We start from the raw sequence: 9,036 nt of genomic DNA on the forward strand, positions 1-9,036 counted from the left end.
CGAATCTGTAAAATTGTAACAACATAATATGATAAATAAAAATGCGAAAAATGCATTCTGCTTTTAAAATAAAACAATTTTATGTCAAACTGAAAATGTAGGTACTATAAAAAGCAAGATAGGATTGTGTTTATATTTTTATATTGAATTATCTACAAATAATTCATAAATAAATGAGGCATGTTTAGCCTCGCCAAAAACGTGCCTCAGCTTTCTTCTTTAGAAAATATGTTATATTAGTATAACAAATTCAAAGCGTGTAAATTGCCTATCGACTGAAAGAAGCGCTGACTGTGAAACATCATAATGTGCCATATAAGTAGGAAATACTGAACAAAACGGCAGCTATACCTTCATACAAATAACTAAATTGGAATTTTTAAGTCGGGTGTTTAAGGTCACTGACTTGCTTCTTACGGTGTTAACGGTGTAGGCTCGAGTCGTGCCTTGGTTTGGAATCTATTATTTGACATAGCCATCCCAAACTAGCTTATAGAATATTGGCGGTTCTACGTGCTAAAAATAATACCTTTGCCACACTTTTTCCTTCTCCAGTAAAGCTTGAAAATTATTATATGACCTGTAAAGTCTTGATGTGACATAAAAACCAACAAATAAATCTCTGATCTTAGAAATTCCGAGAATGTAAGAAAACTGCGGTTTTGGACACTAAAAATAAGAAAACCATTTATCTTTTACAAATGTGAATTTCTTTTTAGAAAGGTTATCTATGCAGTAGCACACAAAATTGAATCTGGTACAGCAACAGTGTATTAAACATATAGAGGGTTTTTCTTTGATTTACCTGTTAATTGCTTTTCAAAAATGCTGGATCTTTTCAAACAGAGCCCATTTAGCCTCTCCTAACTCATCGTCGGAACCCACGGTACACATTCGGTATATACTACATTTAATACATGTATACGGTAAATAGCCTGGGTTACTGAGGATGATCCTAATTTGGAAATATGGAGAACTCTTGCCACATCCAATAAACGGATTGATTTATGTTCGCGAAAATATAAAAGGCTGGACTCTCTCTAAATATTGTCTTCAGCAATCAACCACCCCATACTATGTTTAGCCCTTCCTCTGATAATGAGATATATAAAGTCCATAAAACATTATCAAAAAGATATTAAAAAGAAATAGTTTTGAAATTATATAATAGGGAAACGCCTAAGAAAATGTTGATATGAACCAAATCTGTTGTATGTGCATTTATTATAATCATGCTGTAAAATAATGATGTAAATTTGTGTTGATATATCAATTCTGTTGTATTAACAAACCTGAAAGACACCCAATTGTTTTGTTTTTATTCATTCAATAAGATATATCTACGTAAAAAGCCATTTTTCTCTCACATCACATTACACTTTGTGTAGAAGTCAAGTGTCTATCCATCTTCTAACTAATTATGCAACAACTGTTCTATAAATGCTGACAACAACATTGAAAACATTACTTAAAATCTACATACAACTGGCACTGGTATCATGAGGGTAGATTATCATGCTACACAACATTTAGAAAGAAAACAATTGAAGCAGATTTAATATGTTATAATATGAATAAAATGGTTGAGGATCGGAAAAGATATATGATTAAAATCTATATCAAATGCAATTTTGGAGTCTGGTCTGTTAACACCTCATTTTATTTTTCTCTTCGCATATGTCATCTTAGTATTTAAGTAAATTTTGTGTTTTAAAACCATTTTGGTAAGTGAAATCTATTGCATTTTGACATTTGATTATTAGACTTATCTAAATTGTCTAGAATGATAGAATAAAAAAATAGTTAAAACATAAGATATAAAACTTTGTAAAGAACAGAACAGAATTTTCTTTTGGATTTGTACATAGTGCATCATCACTACAATATTAATACACAAATTGTAAAGATGTCACGTTTCTTTTTAACAAATAATATAGGATTTAATATATAGTATTGAATTTAATGTAAAGCTGGAGAATGAACAATAATGGATAAAGACTATATTATAACCACTTATAAAACAATTTGTTACGCAGAGTATACAACAAATAAATTGAATTTTAAGTATAAATTTGTAACAAAATATCAAAATTCAGTTGTTAGTACTAACAATAATGTTCCTGATTTTAATCGATTCTCTCAAATATTTAGCTAGATTAGTAAGTTTAATTTTTTATTATTAGAAGTAATCAGTTCAATAAATTTACACATTGATGGGCATTTATAATTATATCGTTTCACATATTTTTTTCCTCATGTCAACATAGCATGGGCATATCAAAACAAAGTGGTATTTGTCTTCTAAATCCATAGTATTACAACATTAACAATATCTTTCACTAAGTAAAAGATAAACTCTCTTTTAATGATTACTTCATTCAAAATTGTGTTTAAAATCGCGAAATTATATGACACATTTTGTCATCTGCATAATCGATTGATTGGTGGTCAATAATATATATCTACTGACATATTTTTCCCTAAAATTTATACAGAAGAATATAAAAATGACTAAAATTACTCACATTTGCACTAGGAATGCAGGAATTGAAGTAACTTCAGATCTTTCAACGAAAATATAATAAACGTGACGTCACCGAACGTGCATAAAATTTAAGTATGGTGTAATTTAAGAAACACATTTAAATATCGATTTTTACTAAATCTTTATGATCGATTTTTCAGGATTCTGCAAGGAGATTTTTGGAGGACTTTTTTTCTCAAAATGTAGATAATGTTTATCTTTTATTTAATCGTGAAAACATTTGTGAAGGAATTAGTTTAACCATAATTTCTATTATGACTGGCCTATTAAACTTGGCTCATGAAACACCCATAGCAGGTCATTAAGGTGTTAATAAAACCTACCATGAAATTCTCAATCATTTTTATTGGCCTGGCCTTAAAGCAGATGTATCTAGGTACTGTAAATCTTGTCATACTTGTCAGATGGTTGGAAAACCTAACCAGACAATACCTAAAGCTCATTTACAGCCTATTCCTGCATTTGATGAACCTTTTAGTAGAGTTATTATTGACTGTGTAGGTCCATTACCAAAAACTAAATCAGGTTCTCAGTACTTATTAACTATTATGTGTGCTTCTACGCGCTTCCCTGAAGCTATTCCTTTAAGAAATATTAAAGCCAAAACTATTGTCAAGGCTCTTGTGAAATTTTTCACATTTGTTGGTTTACCTAAATCAGTACAGTCTGATCAAGGGTCAAACTTTATGTCTGGTATTTTCCAGCAGGTCATGCACGAGTTAGGAATTACTCAATATAGGTCTTCAGCCTATCACCCTGAAAGTCAAGGTGCATTAGAAAGATTTCACCAGACTCTGAAAAATATGATAAGGTCATATTGTTTTGACACTGAAAAAGACTGGGATGAAGGCATCCATTTATTGTTATTTGCTGTAAGAGAATATGTTCAGGAATCTCTTGGCTTCAGCCCTTTTGAATTAGTATTTGGTCACATTGTCCGAGGACCCTCAAAACCTCTAAAAAAGAAATTCCTGTCTGAAGATGACATATCTTTAAATTTGCTTAGTATGTATCAGATTTTCGAAAAAGGTTGACTAATGCATGTGAGTTAGCTAGGCTTAATTTAAAATCAACACAAAGTAAAATGAAATCAAGGTATGATGAGAATGCTCAGGTAAGAAGTTTTAACCCTGGTGATAGAGTACTTGCTCTTTTACCTATACATGGAAAACCATTACAGGCAAGATACTTTGGTCCTTATACTATTGAAAAGAAAGTCAGTGACCTAAATTATATTATTAATACTCCTGGGAGGCGAAAGCAAAAACAAATGAATATTTTGACAGAGATAGCACAATTAGTGAACCTATATCTTTTGTTAACTCTGTTCCACAAGATCAAAGTTCAGTTGAATCTAATAGTTATGAAAGTTTTGAAAAGTCTGATCCTGGTTCAGCAAAGCTTGAAAACTCTGATATTCTGAAAAATCTGGATGAAAAACTTGCTCACTTAGAACCGTCGAAACGAGATGAACTGAAACAGCTTATTTATGAATATGAACACTTATTTCCTGATATTCCCACACGGACTGATAAAATACATCATGACGTCATTCTTGAAAACTCTGAACCAATAAAACAACATCCATATAGAACAAATCCTGTAAAACAAAAGTACCTAAGACAAGAAGTTCAGTATTTATTGGATAATGACTTTATTGAACCAAGTCAAAGCAGTTACAGCTCTCCATGTATTCTTGTACCGAAATCAAATGGAACATATAGAATGTGTACAGATTATCGTAAAGTGAACTCTGTAACAAAAACTGATTCATTTCCTATACCAAGAATTGATGACTGTATTGACAAAATTGGAAAAGCAAAGTATGTAACAAAGTTTGATCTTCTAAAAGGATTCTGGCAAGTTCCACTTACTGATAGAGCTAAAGAAATATCAGCCTTTGTAACACCAGACGGCTTATATCAATATAAAGTCATGCCATTTGGTATTGGTATAATGAACATCAGAAAAATTACTCTACTATAGAGAAAGAGTGCCTTGCTCTTATTCTTGCTATTCAGCATTTTGAAGTTTATCTAACTTCTTCAAAGTTGCCTGTTGTTGTCTTTAGTGATCACAATCCCCTCACTTTCTTGCATAAACTTAAAAACAAAAATCAAAGGTTGTTGAGGTGGAGCTTATTTTTGCAAGAATATAGTCTTGACATTAGACACATTAAAGGGAAAGATAATTTGATCCCTGATGCACTTTCACGTGTCTAAAACTGTAATTTTCAGTATTTTACATTTTACATCTATATCATATGATTGTTTAAATTTACTTTGTTGTTTGCTATTGTTTACAATAGACATATATATATGATTTTATATATAAAATTGTTTAACATTTCTCCTAAGTTTTTTTTTATAAGTAACACTGTTCGGATTTATGTAAAATAAATATTCATTTCATTCATATTTCTTTTTCTTGAAGAGGGGAAGTGTTATGTATGCAATATATTACATGTATATAGTATATCTTTGACAAGTTATTTCCAATATTATCACTGTTCTATTTTTAGAACATAAACTATATGTATGTACTAGAAGTTTCTTAACTGATGTAAAAAAGTCTAGATTATGTTTCGTGCATTATATTTAGATAGAAATTTCCCGATTATTCTTTACTGTTAAAGGTGCTAGATTATGATTACTGTAGACTGATTTAGAATGTTCTTAATTTTTATATAAGGGGACATTTTTCATTTTCTTGATCTTTTAAGTCATCAGTTACCTTTTAAGTCATCAATACACTTGGAGTATTATTCAACTTGGATATTAAGTAATTTATTAAACATAAATTGTTATTTAATTTTTCTTTAATAATTTTTCTGTAATAAATTTGTTATTGTTACAAGTTTGTTGCTGGCTTTTCTTTCTCGTTACGCCTGGCTCGTAACACATACACAAAATTTCAATCCTTAAATCTTTGGTAAAACGTACAGTTTTATGATCTTGAAATGTTATAACTAAAATATACTGGTAAACCTTCGAGAGAGCAATAGAATGTACAAAATAGCAAGAATTTAATATATGGGAGAAGGGATTCATCACATCAGGACAGGCCTTAAAAATAAGTCTTTTCATCAAATTTTCCTCTAATTAGTCGGAAATAAGTCTGGTCCTGTACGACTTAGCATTGTCATTGAACGATTTAATTTTTTCGGATACCAATAATTACGAAATAGATAAAATACAGAATCCCTAAAGAAAACGAAAACATGACTTCAAACTGTGATAAACATTCTTGCCAAACTGCTTATTTATGACATAAATAATAACTTGGAATGATGATTAATGTAAAGAATGTAAGTTTTGGTACAATCCCTTTCATACAGTTGTAAAATTTGAGGCAATTTTTGGCCTCCATGACAGATGAGTTACCAAGACCTAAGTAGAATATTCACACCTGTTAAAAGTTATGACCGAGCCTGCAATATTTTCAATTTTGCCGTGTTGCGCTTTCTTTATGGATTCTTATTTTCTCTATTGAACACATTTATAGCGATTGCCTCATAATAAAATTGACATGTTTGAGACACAAATCAATTGTTCTCGATTCTACGGATATTCTTTTAGAAAGATACAAATTTACAACTATCATTTCTTTGCAGGTCTTTGACCTGATTGATTCAATAAATCCACCTGGTAATCGTCCCTATATATTTCTAGAATTTAAATGTAAGAAAGATTTTCAGTATTGCTATTACTATGCATTGCCGGCAAAGTTAAAAACGTAGTATAATGACTGTATAAACCAATTTTAAATTGTTATAACCCTATCGGTATACAATATTAATGTTTTAACTCGATTTATTTGTAGATAAAATGTTGATTTGTTCGGTGCTAACAATATAATTTGTTAAACTTGCATTAAATCTGAATCAACCATTGAAATACCTTTGATATGTTTCAATTTGCTGTCTTGTTAGAAATCTTTCTTCGCTGCGTGGAATAAAGAATAGCGTGGTAACCCTATGAATTCTTGAGTATTATACATGCTGTCTGATCATGGTCTGCACTGTTCGATTTTCAGTTAGTTAAAATTTTGAAAAAAAAAGACATGAAAGGACTTGTCCAGATTAAAAAGATGTACAAGTCCATTTTTTTATATTTAACGTGGTAAGAATAAGAAAGGAACAATGTTCTTCATCAAATAAAAATGTGAGTTATACATAATAAATATAATATCTTGAACGAGTGGGATTATTTTGTAACTTGCAAGATTAATGTACTTAACTAAAACTAATTACCTGTAATATGTGTTATATAGATTATTTCCTTTCCTTTCCTTTCAATAGTTTCAAGCGGCGTCATGACAGGAGGATCCTTATTATGTAACTTGCAAAATTCTGTTGATCTGTTATAATTGAAGGAAAGGCATCCGGGTGTCTGTTGACAAATCATTCCACAAGTTGATTGTGACGGCGATGATATGAGCAATAAATTGGAAATCATTTTAGAATCCAGTATTGCACAGTATTTTAAATTTTGCATTGCTAGACAGAAAATGTTTATGTGAAAATAAACCATTAAATAAGCCAATGGAAACACACATCTTCCCATTTTTTTATAAATCAAAAGCTCTTTCTCTTTCTGTGCAGATAAGCTTATGTTCAGCAAATACTGCAGAAAGTCTAGCAAGAATCGTTCAACTTAATATTTACAGTTACTGTAATAATAATTATATGAAACTATAAAATATTTTTTCTATGTAATATCAAATGTGTCTTATTTCAAATGAGAAAATTTATAAGTGCAATGTATTTAAAGACTGCGGATATTGCATAACAATTGATACACCGCTTTTATCCCCAGGAAAATCTAGCTCTCTCGAGTACAAAATCCTTTGCGCTTGAAAAGGCAAGAATCTCTTAGAGAGTTTTATCTTCCTCGACATAAACATGCGTTTTAAAAGTGAATAAAATATTCAAAACCGATGCAAGATAAATAACAAGTATCATTGGCATCTCTTTAGGTTTAGTTCACAAAAACATGATTTAAAAGTAATGAATTCTTCGAAAACTAAACAAATACTTTCGAAAACGAATACCCACAACAAGCTTGGGCAATATTAGATTGCTGCATACCAACGCGTCATCGCACGCAAACTTTCTAAAGTTCTAAAGCTGAAGTCGTTGTGCTCCCCCATTCTCTGTATTCACCTGGTATTGCCTCTTCTGACTTCCTTTTGTTTCCAAAGTATAAAAATACCTTTCATCGCAAACATCTTGGTTATGCAATATTCAAGTGTTTTTTAAAGTACACCTGAAAAAGGACTATGAGAATGCCTTCAAGAATGAATTCGAAGATTGTATCTTACTTGACATGTACATCTGTTAGGGATGATAAGTTTATATAATCATAATTAAAACTCCAGTCTGCAATTATGTTTTTTGTTGTGATTAATGCTTCCGAGGGATCACACTTTATCCAGAGTTTTATACTTCAAAACAGCAAGTGTCAAGTGCTGTGTGACAGCAGTAAACAGTGGCCCCGTACTTCACTTCAGTGTTCTATTTTCTATTTTTGAATATTAATTCTGAAACTTTCCCTAAGTTATTACACTCGTACTTGCTTAAATGATTAATTGAAGTACATACCGCTTATCGAAAATACTAACGTGTTCAGAAACAAAGGTTTAGCACATGATATTAAGGACTCCGCATACGGAATAGTGTTTCTCAAGAGACTTTTGGCAAAAAGCTCAGAATCACACGAGTCATACATTACCTGTACACATAATTGATCCGTTTTAAGTGAGAAGGAATTATAAAATTTGATAGGAGCTGGCAATAAAGGAATCTTCCTAACATAAAATTGATGTGAAAATGTGAAAGATCTAATGGAATTCATCGGGTTGGTATTCCGGAAGGAGCAAGTGCAATTTCAACTTGACTTTCTTCTACCATGCATAGTAGGCCACGCATAGTACTTGTACATGTTACATGCTGAAGACTCAGCTATGAAAAATTATCGTGAAAAGACAGCATGACCCTCGTGCACATTTTAGAATATGGCACGTGGTTTCCTCAGTTCATGTTTAAATGAAGAGTTCTTCGGCAATGCTACGAAAAATTAACAACCGATACGTGCCGTAGAGAAATCAAAATTTGCCTGAACAATAAAACAAGACAATATACTGGAAAATCCTGAAAAGTGTGACTTTTTTGTTCACAATAAATAGTTTATTTATGATTCAACTTCGTTTCGTATTCAATAGGAAATTTCACTATTTTTGCAGCTTGTAAATCTATTTTAAATTAGTTAAACTGCTCATTTATCGACATATGTTTTTCATGTGTAATAACCTCTTTTTATGTTATTTTTTTTTCGTTTTAAAAGGTTTAAAAACCTTAGGGGCGACCGTGGTTGAGTGGTTAAGGTTATTGACTTCCAGGCACTTGCCACTCATTGCTGTAAAATCGAGCATCGCAAGCGTCTTTGGACTATGTCATATGAGAAAGCTACCCAGCTTCCTGACGGAATGTC

Source organism: Ruditapes philippinarum, unplaced genomic scaffold (genome assembly GCF_026571515.1).
Source record: "Ruditapes philippinarum isolate M1 unplaced genomic scaffold, ASM2657151v2 ctg441_1_1_1_1, whole genome shotgun sequence".
Lineage (NCBI taxonomy): Eukaryota > Metazoa > Mollusca > Bivalvia > Venerida > Veneridae > Ruditapes > Ruditapes philippinarum.